Source organism: Zalophus californianus, chromosome 10, assembly GCF_009762305.2.
Source record: "Zalophus californianus isolate mZalCal1 chromosome 10, mZalCal1.pri.v2, whole genome shotgun sequence".
NCBI lineage: Eukaryota > Metazoa > Chordata > Mammalia > Carnivora > Otariidae > Zalophus > Zalophus californianus.
In genome coordinates, this window is record NC_045604.1 from 79,951,467 (window position 1) to 79,971,886 (window position 20,420).

At 44.8% G+C, this 20,420-nt stretch overlaps 1 protein-coding gene across 2 annotated transcripts in view; it reads left to right on the plus strand.

Annotated features, from left to right (window-relative positions):
• Positions 1–20,420, plus strand: part of SHISA9 (shisa family member 9) — a 286,005-nt gene that overhangs the window by 147,440 nt on the left and 118,145 nt on the right. The gene's annotated exons all lie outside the window — the stretch shown is intronic.

Sequence of the window (20,420 nt, forward strand, 5' to 3'; positions counted from 1 at the left end):
CTGTACTCTGAACCAGTTGCTGGGTGGGGAGTGGTATGAAGATCAGTCCTTGGAATTGAGGGAAAGACCACTCTGCCAAAACCATGTGGCTTGAGATTGGAGTGGAGGTAAATTCCCCAAATGAGAAGCAGTGTAGGATCAAAAGGAGAGAGGAGAATGGACCCTTGAGGAGGTAATGAAAACTGTTCTCTGCAGTGGTAGTTTGTGCATGTGTGGATGGGTGGGCGAGGGGTTGAAGTCTGTTTCTGAACGGCCATTCCTTAAATAAGATGGGAATAAGGAAAAGATGGAAAGTTTTTCTTGTCCAGAGGTTCTCAAGGTATACATTTTAGAGGGAACTTTCCCTTCCCGAGAAAGTCTATCACCTTCTTTACTGCCTCTTGACACAGAAATTGGTTTGGGCCAGTGTTTCCACTGGATTGCTCTACCAGCTTTCCCAGAGCTTTACCTCCCTAACAACCCTGCCAAGTTGTGTGTGTACCTGGTTCACAACTGATGCGCCGGGTGAACCCAGCATGGGCCACCTGTTGGCTGGCAAAGAGTAACCTGAGAGGTAGATGCTATTTCTCCTTCTCTGTCTCTCCTTGCCTCCACTGGGCCTCATGCTGTCTACTCCTTGGATCTGGTGAGGGAAGAGAATAGGGGCATGCTAACACTCGGCCTTGGACAAGTTGCTCAGTCTCTGTTGGCCTCATGCCTCTATGCAATGGTCTTACGAGTGGGTTGTTCTGAGAATTACTGTAGGCATTACATCAGATGATGTACGCAAAACAAGAGTGCCTCCATTTGTGTCTTAGATGGAGTTCCCTAGAGGCAGAGGAGGCTGAGATTGGGGACTCTTGCCCAGGTGATTTATTGAGGGATGCTTTCCCGAGAAGGGTGGCGAGAAAAGCTATAGTTCAGGGACAGGAGCTCAGCAAGAATGTGGTGGTCTCAGCTGGTCTTCAGTTGACCCCATGGGAAGCTCCGGGGCATCAGTTGCATCTCAGAGCTGGTTCCACTTTAAGGCAAAGTGTCTGGTCTTCTGTGCTCCCGTGTTATTCTGTCGTGGACTGTGGGTGGCCCCAAGGGTCTGGGGCGTGTAACCTCACTAGTGAGGCAACTCCTATTCAGTTGGAGCCAGTTTTCCATAGAAGAGGGTGGCAGGGAGTGATTAGCAATCATGGTTCACAGCATCTGGGATTGGGGCCCTTCCTAGTGAAGGGAATCTGGACAGGGCACCAGTGGCACCCACCACACCAGGCTGGATACAGTCTGGTGGCAAATGGGGAGGGACATAGGGCTTGTGATTAACTCTAGTTTATAGATACCGGAACTGATGTAAGAAGATCAGCTCCTTACTCAAGCTCACATTTGCGGTAAGCATTTAGAGGAACAGCAAAGCTACAAAGTTCTTCTGGCCTTTTGCAATGAGGTTATTCATACTATCAGCTTTCTCCAAAAAGCAGAACAATTTCTTATGGATTACGTGGACCAGCCCCTTCGTTTTAAAAACAAGGAAACTGAGGCCCAGGAAAGACCCAAGTGACGCAAATTCATAGAGTAGGGCAGACCCAAGGCCCAACCTGCATGAATATATCCATCAAACCAACCCAGCAAGACTCATTCTGCTGCTGCTTTTTGAAAAGAGGCAAATGAGGAAACGGTTGTTGCTTTGTGGAAATAAGTTCCCATGAACTCAATGCCCCCCTGCTGCTTAGAAGGAAATTTTGATCATGTGGTGAATAAGCCTCCCAGACCACAGTGTTCTTGCTTCAGGAGAGGCTTGTGGGAAAAATGCAGTGAGCTCAGGTGCGTGTTAGGGAGGGTGCCAGGGAAGGCTGGCGCCAGGGTGCTCACATTTATGTAGCAAATTTTTATTGTGCTAGACAGTGGGGAGGCAGCAGAGCACAATCCAGATGGGTTCCTTTTTCTGGAGGTTATAGTCCAGTGGGAAAGACAAAAATTAAACTACTCTTTATGCGATTAAAATAACAATTGTGGTAAGTGCGATGAAGATGTGCAGGGTATTGTGTGAACACATAACCAAATGACCTGACCTAGTTTGGGGCCTGGAAGCTTTCTCTGTGGGAGTGATGTTCTAACTGAGATCTAAAGAATGAAGAGAAATTAACTAGGGACGGGGGTTGAGGGAAGGGATGGAAGAACATTCCAGGCAGAGGGACCAGCTCATGCATGATCTCCAAGGTGGGACGGTCTGTCTGAGACCTGTTTGTCTGGGGAAGGCCAGGGTGGCTGGGGGTAGAGTGGGAATGAGTGTGATGAGAGATGAGGATAGAGATTTGGCTTTTTAGTTGCGGAAAAGACATTCAATGAAGGTGAGCAGGAATGGGTATGAGGAATGAGGGTGTGTTTGTGTGTGTTTGTGTGTGTGTGTGTGTGTGTGTGTGTGTGTGTGTGTGTGTGTGTGTGTGTGTGTAGGATAACAGGATAAGATTTGTGTTTTAGAAATACCATTCTGTTAGTTATGGTATAGAGGGAATATACTTAGCAGTATGGCAGATTCAACTGGCATAGCTCTCTCCCTTCTTCAACACATATAAGATTATTGGATATATGTTATTATATATTAATTTATATATACATTTTCTCTTTTTGGTACATTCATCTATCCAGTCTCTTCTGCATGCTTATCTTTTGCTGGCCACTTCTTAATTAAACTCAGTATTAGATTTATCTTGCCTCCATGTCTCTTCAAAGGATAGTTGGGTGTGTATTCTATAGCTCTAATTTTCCTGTTGCCTTTTGGTCATTTGTTTAGTTGGCCATGAGCACTTACAGAACAGATATCATTTCTTTAGTTTAATTGAACTGTAGTTAACATACAGTGTTATATTGGTTTCGGGTTTACAATGGAAAGATTTTTTTTATTCATTTGAGGGAAAGCGTGTGTGTGTGCCTGCATGAGAGAGACAGAAAGAAAGAGACAGAGAACGCACAAACAGGAAGGGCAGAGGGCGAGGGAGAACGGACCCCCACTGAGCAGGGAGTCAGACACAGGGCTCTATCCTAGGACCCCATGATCATGACCTGAGCCTAAGGCAGATGCTTAACCGACTGAGCCCCCAGGTGCCCTGGAATGATTCTACTCTACAAGTTATACCACAATCCTATGTTACAGAATGCTCATCACAATAAGTGTACCCTTAATCCCTTTTATTTTACCCATGCCCCCTACCTCCCCTTGGCAATATATTATTAATCAGTTTATATGTTAACCGGCACTCCCGCATAAGGCTAGAACTCTTCCTCCTTTACTAAAGGGCTAGAAAAACTGGACACATGTCCAGGGAAGGTTGTTACCTGCTCAGGGTTCAAGGTTGGGAAAAGATCTCTGGTGAGAAAGTGAAAGGCTGAATCTGTGTCATGTGTGGCTGTACCCACCTGGGGTAGAAATTCCAACGTGGGGAATTAAAGTATAAATTAATCTAGGGCCAAGGAAACACCTGAGAGCAAAAAAATCCCTTTGTAGGATAACTTCAGCATCCCTTGGCTCACAGGACTTTTGCAGAATAAAGAACCTCTGTTGAAGATGAGCTCACAATTAAAAAATTACAGGCTGTGTAATTAGGCATCTTATATCAAAAATAGTTAACTGGCATAATAAGTAGAAGTAGCACCTTAAGAACTTTAGACCACAGAACCATCTGGAAAAGACTATAAAATAAGTTTGTGGAAAATGACCAGAGATAAAAGAAGGAAGAAAGACACTAATGAAAGCACAAGATCTTATAAAAAAGAGAGGAAGATTTAAAAAGTTTTTTTATTATTTTTAAATTAATTATTTTTAGGGAGCTAGAGTGTGCGAGCTAGGTGGAGAGTGCAGAGGGAGCGGGAGGGAGGGAATCTTAAGAAGGCTCCACGCTGGCTCAGCACCCTGAGATCATGACTTGAGCTGAAATCGAGAGTCGGATGCTTAACCAACTGAGCCACCCAGGTGCTCCTAGGAAGATTTTTTTTTAAAGCCAGCTAAAATGTACAGAAATCGAGAATGTCCCTTTTGAAATGAAAAACTCAATTTCAGAGTTCAACAGCCCATCAGACATAGGCTTCAGAGAGAGGCAGTGAATTGAAAGACAGACCAGAGGGAGTAACCCACAGGGCAGAAAAATGGTATTAATACATTGGTAGAAGTCAAGAGTAGATTCAGAGGCTCTTTGGTAATGCAGGTAAGGAATGCCTGTTGTGTCCCAGGAAAAACTGGTGCCAATGAAAATGGGAATAACATGGAATTTAGGATACTTTGTATTTCAGGATTGAGGAAAAGAATATGCCTAGGCAGAGAGCAGGGTGCTTGTCCTCTGAGGGGAAGACAATGACCAATGGATGGAAGCTGAAGAGAGGCAGATTTTCATGCAGTCTTATTTTTCTAAGAACCAGACTTGGAGAGATTATGACTTCTTATTATGAATACTACAGATGGGAATATGAATCTAGCTCTAGACACCAAAGCTCATTTGTAGAAATACTTAGCTGGGGTGTAAAGGGATGCAACTTTGAGGTTTCCTGTGTCTGGCAGGCAGCAGCAGAATTAGAGAGGGTGGGGAACGTGGAGATCTGGTGCCCTCTTTCTCTGGGTCTCGGCCCAGGACTTGACTTCAGCCTCAGGTGACAAGGTGACGTAGACAGGAGGAACTTCTGATGTTGATCATGCTTCTATCCGTAACAAAGGGGTTAAGAAAAGCCCAACTCTGCCACTAGCTGTGTGATCTTGGTCTCGTTGCTTTCTGTCTCTGGGCCTCTGTTCATCTGTAAAGGGGGAATGCTAATTTTGCAGGGCTTTAGACAAGATCAATGGAATAATGCATAAAATGGCAGGTTGGTTGCAAAATTTATAATAAATGTTGCAGGAAGGTGATCACTCATGACTCTTTCTGGATACAATTCAAAACTTGGGATGGGAAGGGGCCACATATGAGGGGATCTGTGAGCATGATCCATCATGAATCCCAGCAGAAGATTGAAAAGAGTGACTTAACCATTAAAATTCAAGATATGGCCTGTGCATATGGGGGTTGGCAGGGAGCAGACAGATCACAAATCTGAGAAAGCCCAGAGAAAGCCAGCCCTCTGGGGAACATCATGTTTCCCTTTGGGTGGCTTTTGCTCCAATTCAGCCCTGAGTTTTTTCTCCCCGGGTGCTCAGGTGTGTTTGGGGAATTTCCTCGGGAGTTTGGTATTTTTCTTCCTTGGCCTGCCCCTTCCCCCTGCAGCCTTTGGAACCCTCTGCCTCTCCACTAGGACAGGCCTCTCCAGACACACAGTGCTGCCAGTGACATATATATAGTTGGGAGGGCAAACTAGTTCAGATGAGATTGTCCCTGACTCAGATGTTTACTCCTCTGGCAGAAGAGGGAAGCACAGAAGATTTCATGGATGTGACTGGCCCTCCTTTCTCTGTCTGCCTCCTTTCTCCTTTGCCTCTCCCATCAGCCTGCTCAGTTCCAGGCCACACCCCAAAAGGGATTGCCCCAGTAGCAGGCCCATTCACAAACCTCCCTTCTCCAGGAGGCTGCCCAGGTCCTGCCCCTTAGTACTTTTCCGTTCTCTCTTTGTCCTTTGCCAGGGAATTCGCAGAAGGGATTCTGGGAAAGAAAAAATTGAAAAATTGTCATTGTCACAAGAAAGGAGAAAAGGTAAAATGTGACAAGTTCCTCAAGCATGCTCCTCTGATTTGGGGTAAGTGTAGAAGATGCATTTTCAACGCCCCCCCCCCCAACCTTGGAAGTGCATGAAACATTTGACAAAACACACAACTAAACTCTAAACTTCCCATCCGTGGAAGATGACTTTAAAATAGGCTATTAGACAAAAGTAAGCTAAGAGCCAGTTTCGTGCTAAATATACCCATTCTTTTAGAATCTGCTATTTTTGAGTTAAATGTTGCAGAAATTACCGAATTTGCATTTAATTATTTTAATAGATCTTATTTACAGATGACTAGGCAAAAATGAAAAAAATAAATATGTCCCCCAAACTAATTCACTTTGACTGCTCTGGTTGTAACTGTGCCTAAAATAGAAAAACAGACTCAGAATATTTCTCAAAGTCGGAGGGAAAGACAACTTTAATTCCATTTTGTCTCCATGTCAACACCACCCAGGCTGCTTCCCCTATTAAGAGAAGTTCGTACTTTTGAAATTGGGGATGAAATATATTTTCTCTGGTGAAGGACTTTTCTGGACCTGTCTCTTAATGGGCTTGCACACTGTGTTTGGGGAGTCATGAGGAGTAACATTTTATGTAATCGCTAAGACCCTGTCTTTGTGGTCAAGCTCAGCCTGGATTGATTTCAACTTTACTAGCTGTGTGTCCTTGGGAGAGTCACTTAAGCTCTCTGAGTCCTGGTTTCCTCTTCTAAAATAGAGATATTAATTTAACTATGTAAGAGTGTCAGGAAATTTAATGGTAATATACATGTAAAGCAGCTAGTATCTGCCTGGCACATAATAGGCACTTAGTAAATACATTTTCCTTCCTTTTCCTCCTTTCCTTTTCTCTCTAGATGTGATCAGTTTTCCTCCTTCCCTTGATAGAGCCAACTTGCTGGGTTCAGTGATATGTCAAATACTTCCCGGGCCCCAGGGATAACTATGAGAGAGAAGAGCAGAATTCTCTGAGCAATCATTGTGACCACACTTGCAGGCACCTTGTATTTGGAACATGTTTCTTTTTCTTAGGAGACTAGTAGGCATCTACTTGAAAGGTTTTTTTGTTCCTACCATTGCTCTGGGGACAACCAGGCTAAGCCCACAACATACAACTTATCTCTGTGCTTTCAAGCTGAGCTAAGGATGCCAGGAAGTGGTCAGCTCTGCTGCATTGGTTGACTCCCTACCCTCTGTAGAGGGTTAATTTAATGGGAAAGGGGCAACAGGCGGAAGAGGCAAATGTATAGTTTCTCAGATGTTGAGTGTGGCTACCTCATTGGGCCAGGGATGGGAAACCAAAAAAGGAATGTGCTGGGGGACTGCCAGCTTCCTCCTCAGGACTGTTCTAACTCACACGGACTTTTGGCACAATATTTGCCATGTGTTAAGGAAAAAATTGTGTTCCAGACAGTCTTTATTTTGCAGAGCCCTAGCCTTGGGCTTCCAAGTATGATAGAGTAGAACATTCTTTCAACAAACACTGAACAATTAGCTCCATACACGCAAGAGCTGGTGATGGTCTTTTCTTGCCACGGGATTCCCAGCATGCCACATACTATCTGGCGCATAGTGAATTCTCAATAAATTGTGAGTGAGTTTATACTGCCAGACAATAAACACCACTGCGGTGGTTCTCAGACTTGAGCGAGCATCCGAATCCCATGGAAGGTTTGTGAAAACACAGATTGCTGAACATGGCTACGGTTCCCCAATCGTTAGGTCCTGGGAGGGCAGAGAATTGACATTTTGGGAGCCCCTGATCAGGTGGTCAGGAGTGAAAGAGTCAGGGACACTTGAGCTTGAGTCCTTATTTCAAGAGGTATTAGCTGGGTAACTCTGAGCAAGTCACTTAAGTGCTCTGAGCCTCAGGTTCCGTGTTTATATCATGTGAATAATATCAGCAGTGTCATAGGGTAGTTGAGAGCATTAAGTGAGAGGATGCACTGAAAGTGCTAAGCGTAGGCCCAGCTCATAGTAGACATTCAATAAATGGAAGGTAGTTCAAGTATATGCTGAACATCTGTGCACAAGGCTCTGAGATATGCAGTGAGGAATGCAGAGACAAACAAGAGATGGTCCTGGCTTTCGAGAAGCTCATAATAGATCAGTGGGGAAGGCCTATGGCGAAAGCAATAATTATGTACTCTGACCACCTGTGACAGATGCAGACTTCTATGGGAGCACAGAGGGAGCCACCCAAACTAGCTGACGTTGGGGGGCTCAGGGGAGGATCCCTGGACAAGGCCGATGCCCAAGCTGAATTTTAAGACACGTAGAGAAGATGGAGAAGGTTGTTCCAGGCAGAGAAAATGTGTGGGTAGACTTGGAATCTCCCGTTTGGTATCCTTGTAGATAACTGAAGGCCATTCACGGTGCTTCCCGTAATTTTGGGGGGTCAAGGCAAGTCTTATCTTAGAAGTTTAATTCACTGAGCACTTATCAGGCATAGACCCCATCTCACTTGCTCATTTCTGCCTTCTTTGACCCTTTGACATTTCATGAAGACCCCCAAGCTGTTCCTTCTATCTAGAACTCTCTTACCCCAGACCTTCTCATGGAGGACTCTCTCCCTTCATGTCACCTGCACAGAGAGGCCATTCCTGACATCTGTTTTAAAGTAGCTCCTGTGTTCTCTTCCCTATATTCTTACCCTGCTTTATTTTTCTTCAAGGCACATATCACTCCTGGAACTTATATATTTGTTTACTCATTTACTGTCTGTCTTCCCCACTAGATGGTCAGCTCCATTAAGACATAGACTGTGTCTTGTATCATAAATGCTTAGGACATAGGAAGCACTTGACAAGTATTTGTTGAATGAATGTATGAATAATTGAGACAATGGATAAGTGAGTGAATCCATTTGTAGAGCCCTCCAGTAGTCCTTGGACACTATCTATTTCTGCTCTTTTGTGTTATATTGGAAGAAATGGAAGCCCAGGGAGGGGAAGGGGGTTGCCCAAAGCCACACAGTGAGTTGGTGTTAGGTGTGGCTTAGAACCCAGGACCTTGAGTCTGGAACAGAGCTCTTACCTCTTCTACCCCAAATGGAGAATAGGTACTTTAGGGGATGAGCCATGAGATGGTAGAGAGTCTTGCATTGTAGTGGCCTTGTCTGGTCATCCAGTCTTTCAGGGCTCTGACTTTGGTCTTTCCTATACAGAATACAGTTTAATAGCACTGGGTGACTGGGGGGTGGTGGTGGAAAGGAGTTTTTGAAGTGGGTACAGCAGAGTATCAAGGTAGACGGCACCTTACTTCACCCAGTTGCCCCTGGCCAGTGGTGGGAACCTTGTGATTCTCACGGTGAGAGCTTCTTTGCTTTGGCAGTGATAGTACCACTAGTTCTTGCCTGAATACTTGTAGTACTCATGATAATTACAGTCATTAACTGAGTGCTTACTATATGTGAGCCACCGTGTTCAGCATTCTCCGTGCAGATTCTTCTCAACAACCTGCAGATTAGATACTGTCATTAGCCTTTTTCACAGAAGAAACTGAGACCCAGAGAGAGGAAATCCCCTGTGCCGTGTTTCGAGCAAGGGTTGGTTGACTCCTGAGCATGTGCTCCTGATACTAATGCTGAAGAGTCACAGAAACCGAGGCTCAAATCCTGACTGTGACCCCTAGGAACTGTGTGATCTTGGGCAAATAACAACCGCTCTGAACTTTGGTTTCTTCGACTATAGAAATGGAGTAAAATGACACTGCATCAGATTGTTGGAAGATTTAGACATAATGTATATAAAATGCCGAAGAAATCCCTGGTGCGTAAATGGCATCCATAAATGCCAGCTCTTATAATTAATGACTACTGTTCTTTTCTTTAACTAATTCAGGATTAGCTGTTCTGAGTTGCCCTTAGACCCATGAGAGTTCCAGAAAGCCAAGGAGTCTCTGTTTCCCTCTCATTTGCTGGACACATGCTTTCCGTCTTGCCTTCTGAGTTTCTGAGTCTTGTTCTTTGCCAATGTTGGGGGGAGGGGCTCTTCTCTTTGCAGAGCAGAGGAGCTACTTGCAGCCTCTTAGTAAGAAAGGAAAGGGGCTCAGAGAAAGTGACAGGTGGAATTAAACCAAATGACTGGAGTTTGGTTTCTGGAGGATGCACAGGGCTGAACATCCAGAGTCTCTTCCAGGACCAGCTGTGGGTTCTGGTTCACTCAGGTGTGTGTGGAAGTTGCTGCTCAGGAACAGAGCACAGTGCTGAGAGGATGGAATTGCAGACAGAGGCTGGGTGGTTCTGGAGTCAGACAGATCCCCGGCTCTGATAGGCCTGGCTCTGTCCCTCCAGATTCTATGACCTTGGACAGCTCCCTTTGCCTCTCCCAACGCTGGTTTCTTCATCTGCGAGATTAGTGTTGTCCTGACGAGTAAAGGAAGGAGCAAGCAGTTCAAAGAAAGTGTTGTATCTACGTAAGGGAGTGACATTAAAGCTCTGAATCTGTTTCAGCAGTCTTTATTGAGTACTTAATGTCTGCTAGGCACCGTCCTAGATCTGGGCTTGGCAAACCGGCCCACGGGTCAAATGCTTCTTGTTTTTGTAAATAAAGCGTTATTGGAACACATCCACATTCATTCATTTGTGTATCATCTGTGGCTGGTTTGGTGCCACAGTGGCAGAGGTGAGTAGTTGTGACAGGGACCCCGTGGCCCGAAAAGCTTTAAAATACTTACCTTCTGACGCTTTACAGAAAAGTTGTAGGTGATGAGACAGAAAATAAAACACACACACACACACACACACCTCTTAACTCATGTAATGGGACGTCCTAGGAGGGGAGACAGATAACAAACCAAATAAATAATTAAATTTTATAATATGTTAGAAATTGGAGAAAAATAAGACAGGGGTGAAAGACAGGGCATGCTGGGGAGGGGATGCAGCTGTGATTTTGAATAGGTTGGTTGGGACCAGTGTTACTGGGAAGGTGACATTTCAGCCCCAACTTGAAGGAGGGAAGGGAAGGAGCAGTGAGGTAGCTGGCTTGTACTTTACAAGTCCCACTCTGGCTCCAGGGTTGGAGGCTGAGGCAAAATCTAAGAGATTGGAGGGCCTGGGGTCTCCATGTGGACTTCCAAGCCTTCCATCCTTGACCTTTTCACGGGAAAAGGCACCTGAAGACAGTGTCGGGAACCCAGACACGGCCAGGGGCCAGGCTGGGTGTGATCCAACAGGAATCAGGGACTGTAGCAACGTGAGCAAATGGCCCATTAAGGGATGGCTGCTAATCAGTTCCTGCTGTTTGTCACTATATGGCAATGTGAGCTCAGTGTCCCCAGAGCGGATTCCTCAAGAGAACTCAGAAATGCAGATTTTAATATCGAGTCTTCCAGCCTTTATATGTTCGCTAGTAATTCAGCTTATCTTTTTGAATACCGTGCAGAACAAAAGAGAGCTGCAGTGCCTTTCCAGCACAAATACAAATATTCCTATTTTTACTAAATCTCCATACGGCTATGGGACGTCAACTATTAAATTTGTTTGGATTTTTCTGAGTGGGCCAATTGGGACCTGGCATTAGCGAATTGTTGTTTCTAATAATGTACCCTGGTGAATTGTGAATTATGATATGAACCAGAATATGGATAGTACTGGGGGGGGGGCGGTGCTGCGCATGCCACGTGGGTTAGCATAACCCAGGACTTGGGTCTCTGTGGCCCTTTCTGGCTTCTAAAACCTTGAGGGTGTAGCTAGCACTGCAAGGATGGATGCTTGCTCGGCTCATTCATACTTCAGGCCTGACCCTGTGCTTAGGACTGTCCAAGAGACAAAGGTTGCAGGTTTGCGCTTGCCCCCCTATGTTTTCACTGCAGGAGAAAGGGTAGCACAAATGTCCTTAAAAAAGAGAGAGAAATAGTGACTAGTGCCAGATTGCAAACTGGAGTCCTCAGGTAGACCTAATCAACAATCCTGTTTTGTTTGGGTTGCACGTGTGTATGTGTACATCTGTTTTAAGCTAGGTGCTGGCTTTTGAACATCAAAAGATTTCACAGTAAATTCCAGATTTGGGCTTTTCTTGAAACATCAAGAGATTCTGGCCACATATGCCCAAATTCCTATGTGGACAATTGAGTGGGATTTGAATCTCTTGAGATTGGGGCTGCAGATCTGAGTGAGACCCACTCGTGGCTGTGTCCTGTCTGCAAGGACTTCCATGGTCATTCCCAGGATGCAGTCCCTCATCCGTCTGCCATGAACAATGACCAGTTATGCACCCTCCCATGTATCGTGCATCCCCACACTTCTAGCACAGTGCTCTAGGCTCAGCCTCCAGAAGAGCAGCCTTCAGAAGGAACTAGTAACAGGCTGAGTGTTGCTATGTTGGTAGATGTCTGACCTGCTCTGGGTGTCTTCCCCTCTGCCCAGTTTCTCTGTCTCACCTGGTGGTCCAGATGGTCATTTCTCAGAGTGTGGTCGTGGTGGCAATTGCTGTCCCTCTGAAATAGGCGCAAGAGAGAGGACAAGTTTTCCCTCCATGCCATCTGATGCCCCCGTGCAGCCTTCTTGGGGAAATTGATCATACGGCAATGTCAGGGTCGCAGTTGGCCCTTGGGAAACATTTCATCCATGAAGCAGTAATTGATTTTACCTCCTTTGTCCTCCCTCCTCACTCTACCCTCCCCTCTCCCTGTTTCTCTACCGCTGTGATGCTTCACTGATTCCCCTTGATGTTTGGGGACAATTCACTCTCCATGACTTGTTTTGTCCCTCTTAATCCCCAATCAATATGTGGCATTGAATGCAGTCACTGTTCAGGGGGAGATAATAATTATTCTCCCCTGGGCCAAAAGTCCTCTTAACTTACAGGATAACTTGCTAAGTCAACTTTCAGATTTTTCATTCTTAAAGAGACAGGTCACGGGTTGGCAGAGGGAGGCAACGATTTCTCCCTCAATCAATCCCAATATGTTAGTTTATTCATGTAACAATACACTTTTTATTTTTAAAAGCTGCTTTTTTAAATTTTTTATTAACATATAACGTATTATTTGTTTCAAGGGTACAGGTCTGTGATTCATCAGTCTTACACAATTCACAGCGCTCACCATAGCACGTACCCTCCCCAGTGCCCATCACCCAGCCACCCCATCCCTCCCACCCCCCTCCACTGCCTTCTTATTTCTCCTTTGGTGGAGGGTCTACAGTGTGGGGATCTCTCTGAGGACGTTATCGCTGGACCTTTCCCAATTGCCTTCGAGGTGGTTTAGTCCTATTTGTAACATAAGGAAACCAAGACAAAGAGATTACATGACTAGTCTAGGTGGCAGAACTGGGATAGGAACACAGGTGTGGTAGACTCTGAAGCCCACAGTGGACAAGGAGGAAGAGCCCACTGGTACCTCCATTCTCCTGCCTTTCATCTCATCCTTGCCCATCTCCTGGGACAGCCTGAAAGCCCCCTTCTCAAAACTCCTCTTTTGGTAGGAGTGTGGCGATTTATCTTTCTCTTTCAACCATGATTGGTGGTATTTGGGGTATGCATAGAGGCACGTGATCATGTTTCTGGGGTGAATTCTTGCCCATTTCCAGGTCACAGAGTGTACTTAATGTTCCATGAGCAGGTGCATAGGAGAAGCAGGGGCTGATGGAAAGGAAGCCAGGGTTGTATCTGCAGAGCAAGAAGGGCCTCAGGTGAGAAGCAGCCCTGCTCTTGAACACTAGAACCCAGGCTGTGGGGAAGATGGAGTTACAGGGGCAGGGACTGCACCCATTTTGTGGCCCTTATCATTGTGTACACACATAGGATTTCTGCCCATGCAAAGTCTCCCTGTGTTATGTCTGAGGATTTTTGCAGCAGATTCATTGTGTTCTTGCTTTTGTCTGCCTGTATTCTTCTCACGGTGTGTGCCACCTTTTTTTTTTTTTTTTTTTCTTTTCCTGCTTTGGCCTCACTGTCAATGTTTGCTGCTTGAGAAGCTCTTGTGGGTGCCTCATGGTGCTAGTACCCATGCATTACCACATCATGGGCTCTATCTTGGGATGTTCACAAAGATGCCAACTCTGCAGTTTCCAGAGCAGTGAGAAGTCATCTCTCCCCCACTCTGGGATACACTCTACCATCTGAGCTGTGAAGCCATCCATCTCGGGCTTTGCACTAAAGTGGCTCATGAAAATGCAGACTTCGGTTTCTCTATTCATATCTTCTCTAGATTGTGCCAGGGGCCACATGCCTGGTTCTTGCTCCATCCCCATCTCTCTCACTCAGGACATCCAGGCATCTTGCTTTCTTCATCCTCCAACCAGTGCCCTCATGCCCTGGGGCCCAGCTCACCTCTCAGACCTGCTGGGATTTTAGTTTGGCTTCAAGGTAGGACATGGTAATATTTAATAGAATGGGCTTGAATGGGGATTTAAAATGGTGCCTTTGCTTTGGAAAACAGGTTGGCGGTGCCTTAAAAAATTAAAAGTACACTTACTATACGACCCATCGTTTCCCCCCCAGGAAATCACTCGAGAGAAATGAAAACATATGTTCACACAAAGTACAGCCATGAATATTCAGAAAAGGATTATTCATAATGGCCCCCAAATGGAAACAAGCCAGATGTCCATCAATCAGTGAATAAATAGACAAGATGTGGTAGATCCATATAGTGGAATACAATTCAGCAATTAAAAAGGAATGAAATACTGACAACTGCTAGCAGATTTGCTTTGGATCCTCAAAAACATGCTAGATGAAGAAAGCCAGATGGATAAGCCATGTTGCATGATTCCCATATGAAATGTCCAGAAAAGGCAACTCTATAGAGACCCAAAGTAGATTAGTGGTTGCCTAAGGGTGGAAATGGGAGCAAGAATTAACAGAAAATAGGCATGAGGAAAATTTTGGGGTGCTGGAAATGTCTAGAACTGGAGGGTAGTGACGATGGATATTCTATAAATTTACCAAAAACATCACAGAATTGTATACATACAATGAGTGAATTTCATGATATGTAAATTATAGCTCAATAAAACTTCTTAAAAAACTATGTGGGCTCTGATTCAGACAGACCTTGATTTGAGGTCCCACTCTTTAGCTTACTGGTTATGCCATTGTGGATACTTAATTTAATTGAGCCTCTGTTTCCTTATCCATAAAATGGGCATAAACACTATTTCCTAGGGCTGTTGGGAGCATTAAAATTGGTCAAAGCCTGGGAAGTGCTTAGCATCAGGAAAATATAACAATAAAGTTGACATTTATAAAAATGAACATTTATACACTCTGCGCTCAGTACAAGTTAATTTTTTTATTGTCTTTCCTCGATGCTGAGATATTTTTATATTATTAACATTTTTGGAAGTGTACCTTAGGAGTGCACAACTAGTAAAGTAATTTGATGTCTGTTATCTTGGAAAGAGTTTTCAAAGCATCTGTGGATTGAAGGTGTCTGAGGCTGGGGGAGGTACAGCGTTATCATCATGGCTTGTCCCATTCAGTCCCAAGTGGTCCTGTCTGAACAGCATTTCAGGCCACCAGCCTCCTTCCTCCCTGCTTACCACAATGGGTCTTCTGGGTTCCCCGGACTCCCAGGCTCCTGCTTCCTATTTTTGCAAAGCTTCCTGTAGACACGCTTAGGGGGAGGATGGGCAGGATGTCCCCACAGGGCTTCCCGCAGCCTCCCATATTAGACTGGTTGTGAGGAAACTCTGGAGGAGGGAGGTCTGGGCTCATGCCAGCAGGATGGCTGTGAGTCTGGGGAGAGAACACAGAGCACGGAAAGAGAGCTGGACTGTCTAAGCAGCAGTTTCATTCTGGGCATGGCAAGTGCTTATGCTGTCAGGAAGAATCAAGCTACTCTGCTGAGGAAAGCTGCCAGGGGCTAAGAAACTCCATCCTTACAGGTCCCCCAGCTCCTCTTGGGCTTCCTGAAAACTTGGCACTGCCTGGTGGGAGATACAGAGCTTCAAGGTTGGGAAATGTTGGACTGGCTGACATTGAGAGCGCCATCTTGGATGATACTGGCATTCAAAGTCTTCATCATTTGGCTTTTACTGTGCATCTCGCCGGAGGCTTGACCCCTCTGAATGTCCCAGACTCCCTATTTCCATAGGTTCTGCCCTCCCTCTGCCTCCTTGTCTTTGTCTCTACAACTGCACTTCCCCTTCTTTTTTGTAGATGAGGACGTTGAGCCTGAGAGGTCAAGAAGCTTGTGCAGGGTCTCATCGCTACTAAGTGGCAGAGCTAAAATTAGAACCTGAGTTTTGATGATTTAAGAGCCCTTGGCTACTAAGCTGTTACCTCCCAAATTTGGGTGAGAATTATAGCACATGTTATCACATTATATCATAATTTGTTGCTGGCACATCTGTCTTCCCTCTGCATGGATTGCGTATTTTCCACCTCTGTATCTTCTGGTCCCAGCACAGAGCCTGATATACAGGAGCAATCTTGGCTTCTGCCACTTACTAGCTCTGTGGCTTTGGGTGACTCATTTAAGCTCTCTTAAGTAATACCTACCCAGGTCATTTGTGCAGATTTGGTGAGGTGATGTATGCATGGTGCCTTGTGCTAACTAGGTGTGGCAGTTTTGTTTGCCTTGGGGCACCACTCAGTTCAGATGGGGTTCACCTTAATCTCTAGCTCCAGGGACAGTGACAGACCCCTGGCTGCTGGCCTGGCCAGAGTGCCAGGCCACAGGGTACCCTGGCCACAGGAGTTGGTTCAGAGGTAGACGTGTGATCTGGATGGGCCAATCCATGACCTCTCTGGGTCCTTGTCTAGAGATTCCAGAAAGAGACACATTCCCATCCTTCTGCGATGGTGGGTGCTAAGGGCCACATAAACAGTGAGGTGTTGTTTTCACTGGGCGGGAAAGCACTTTCTGGAGAGCCCAGAGGAAACAGAACCAATAGGAGAGTGGAAGAGAGAGTTCTGGTCATATTGTTTGAGTTTCTGGATCCGGTCATGCCTGGACTTCTCTAGCTACACGAACCAATAAATTCTCTCTTTGGCTTGAGTTAGCTTACGTTAGTCTTTGTCACTTGCAGGTGAAATTGTGTTTCACATAGTAGGGCATTTGAAAGGGGGTGAGTCCCATTTTTATTTCAATGTTCAGCGCATGAAGGAGTGAACAAAATAATATGTGCATATAAAATGATCAGAGTTGAACTTCAGATTTAGCAAAGATCACAAAATTAGGCAGGCAGGGTGAAGACAGGGGACAGCATCCTGAATTCATGGGGCAGAAGGTTCTTCAGCGGGGTCCAGGACATTGAGACTTAGCTATTTTCTTGTGTGAAAGCCACAGTGGGGGTGGCAAATGATGGCGGCCGGTGGGGACCGGGTGATGAAGAATCTTAAATGTCCTGATGTTGCATTGGAGGATTAAGTAGGGGATAGTGAAACCAAAGGCCAGTAGGTCATATGGAGCAGGAACGAACGAGGACAGTGCTGGTGGGCATGAGGCACAGCTAGTCCTTAATCTTGAATCAGCATCAAACAGGTTGGGGAGGGGGTGTGAGTAGGGGTCAAATCTGGCGGAGCACAAGCCCTACACATAGTAAGTGCTACAGATATAAGCTGGCTTGATTTGATCGATCGATCTCCCTCCCTCCTTCTCTCCCTCCCTCTTTCTTTCTTTCTTTCTTTCTTTTCTTTCTTCTTTCTTTCTTCTTTCTTTCTTCTTTCTTTTTCTTTCTTTCTTTCTTTCTTTCTTTCTTTCTTTCTCTCTCTCTCTCTCTCTCTCTCTCTTTTTCTTTCCTTCCTTCCTTCCTTCTTTCTTTCTTTCTTTCTTTCTTTCTTTCTTTCTTTCTTTCTTTCTTTATTTCTTTTTTTCTTTCTTTTATTTTCTTTTATTTTATTTTCTTTTATTTCTTTCTTTATTTCTTTCTTTTTTTCTTTCTTTTCTTTTCTTTTCTTTCTTCTTTCTTTCTTCTTTCTTTCTTCTTTCTCTTTCTTTCTTTCTTTCTTTCTTTCTTTCTTTCTCTCTCTCTCTCTCTCTCTCTCTCTCTTTCTTTTTCTTTCCTTCCTTCCTTCCTTCTTTCTTTCTTTCTTTCTTTCTTTCTTTCTTTCTTTCTTCTTTCTTTCTTTCTTTCTTTTTTCTTTCTTTTCTTTTCTTTTCTTTTCTTTTCTTTCTTTCTTTCTTTCTTTCTTTCTTTCTTTATTTCTTTCTTTTTCCTTTTTCTTTCTCTTCCTTCCTTCCTTTTTTCTTTCTTTCTTTCTTTTTTCTTTTCTTTCTTTCTTTCTTTCTTTCTTTCTTTCTTTCTTTCTTTCTTTCTTTCTTTCTTTCTTTCTTAACTGAGCTTGTTGGCTATAGTTTTACATTACCCCATTTCATTCATTCAAATCATTCATTCAGCAGATATTTCTAGGCCAAGCACTGTGCTAGGCACTTGGATTCATCTGGTAAAAAAAAAGAGAGTTCCAGACATCTTAGAGTGTACTTCTCATGGGGTAGTGCATGTGTGATATGTTAGGTGGTGGTCAGAGCTAAGGAGAAAGGACGTTTGGGTGGGGGGACAGGGAGTGGGGGAGCAGGTGCCGTTTAGGGACGGTGGGCAAGGAAAGTAGATGAGGAAGTCTGCCTTAAATTCAAGGTGCATGGGAGGGTATGTTTATTAAAGTCCGGAAGATGTTTATAATGTAATACTAAGTGGGGAAAAAATCAGCATAGGAACTACAAAACATACTGGGCTAGAGTGGGATTGCTTTTACCACTGGGAAAATCTTGAATCTGAGCCAATCTTTTCTTTTCTTTTTTTTTCCTTAAGCAACTTTGATATTTTTTTTCCCCCATGATTTGAAAGGACTTGCATTGCAAATGATTCTAACACAAGAGTAGATCATGAGCCCGAGGGGGAGAACTGCTTCCCCAGGTAGAGCCAACTTTTCCACTTTGCTCCAAAAATGCCATGTCCTGAACTGTCTAAAAACCTCCCAGATTTCCCTAAAATGGGACAGGCGAGATTGTTGTCCCTAGGCCTATGACAGGCACATGCCTGCGATGATTGGGGCGGGGGGACGGAGTGTGGGTGAGAAGGGTGCAGGGGGCACATCTTGACCTGGCTCTCTCAGATCCACAGGCATTTGATATTTACAAGCTTGTCAGGATTCTAAAAAATCAAATCATTATCTTATTTATTTATTGAGTACCAAGCATCGTGGGCATTAGACACCCATGGCCCTCATTTCTTATTCAGTCTCTCCTCTTGCTCAGGGATGGAGGGATGGTGGCAGGCTCAAGAAAATGTCTGATACTCGCATCCTTTTGTAATTTAGAAACTCTGAATGTTTGATGATTAAAACCAAAAACCTCAGCCTTCTGGAGGTATAATTTACATAGCATAACATTCACCCATTTTAAGTGTACAGTTCAGGGATTTTTAGTAACTTTACTGAGTTGTGTCACTATCAGTCCTTACCAATTTTAGAACATTTTCGTTAGCCCAATGACATCCTTGTTCTTGTGCCCATTCCTGCCACCAGGCAACTCCAGTCTGTTTTCTGTTTTTAGAAATTTGCCTAATTCTGGCTGTGTAATATCAACAGAAGCATATAGTATGTGACCCTTGGTGTCTGGCTTCTTGCACGTAGCATACACTTTCTGAGGTTCATCCGTGTCATGGGTGGCATGGAGATTTCATTTCTTTTTATTGTTGAATAATATTCCATTATAATGGGAGACCACTCCCTGCATCCATCTGGGCTCCTTCTGTTTGGGGAATATTATGAATAATGCCGCTGTGAATACTCTCACACAAGTCTTTGTGAATGTGAGTTTTCATTTGTCTTGGGTAGATATTGAGGTATGCAGTTGTTGGGTCATATAGGAAGATTATATTTAAGTTTTCAAGAAACTCATAGCTTAGCTTTTAAGCTGTGCTAAAATGTCCTCCCAGCCACATCAAAAGGGCTAAGAGTCCTTGGTGGTCCTGACTGCCCTCCACACGTGACTCCCCCAGGGCCCCAGGGCTCAAGTGGGATTTTCAGGACCTTCTGGCACCAGCCAGAGTGGATCCCTGCCCTCCACCCCAGTCCTTTCTCCATGTAGCCCCTTCCCAACCCCAAGGAAGAGGGAGCACAAAGAGGGCTGTGGCTGTCGGAACTAGGCTTTCTCCCCAGACCAGACCCATGACGTCCTATAAAAGCAGCTGCAATGTTTCCCTGCTGCAAAGGGCTTTTCAACCAAGAGACAAAAAGGAGACTGGAAAGGTGAAGCTAGGTAGCTGGGATGAAAAGCAGGCACTGTTTGCTCCACGTTTCTCTGGGAGGAATCAGCTCTGTTTCAGGAGACGTCCCTTTGCAGCTTCGGCTGCTACTTGGGTCTTTGTCAACATCCAGAAGCACAGAGAGAGGGACACTGAGCTGTATCAAGAATCCAAGGTCTCTGGAGACTTGGAGCTGGCCTCCTGATGGTGTGACAGGTCAGAGGCCAGTCAGCCAGCTCAGGCCACACGTGGCCTCGTTCACCCTTGGGCACCTGGGGAATTTGGGCTGAAATGGATGGTGCCCAACTGAACCTTCGTATGTCCAGGAGGCAAGGGGTCTGCGTAAATTGAACACATGCCCACATTACCAATCTCCTTAGTGGTAACTGATCCTCCCCTAATGGGGCTGAAGGTGATTTAAAAAAAATATTCAAAACCAGATTCCCAAGATTTAATTGTTGGTTGTTGAGAAGGTGCCGTGAAGAAGGTGATCTCAGGCATCAGATTGGTCGTACAAGATCACCAGATAATTTATTTAACCTCTCCGTGCCTTGGTTTCTTCATCTATAAAATGGGACTAAAAATAGTACCTCCCATTTTTGAGGATTAACTGAGATTATTTTTGTACAACC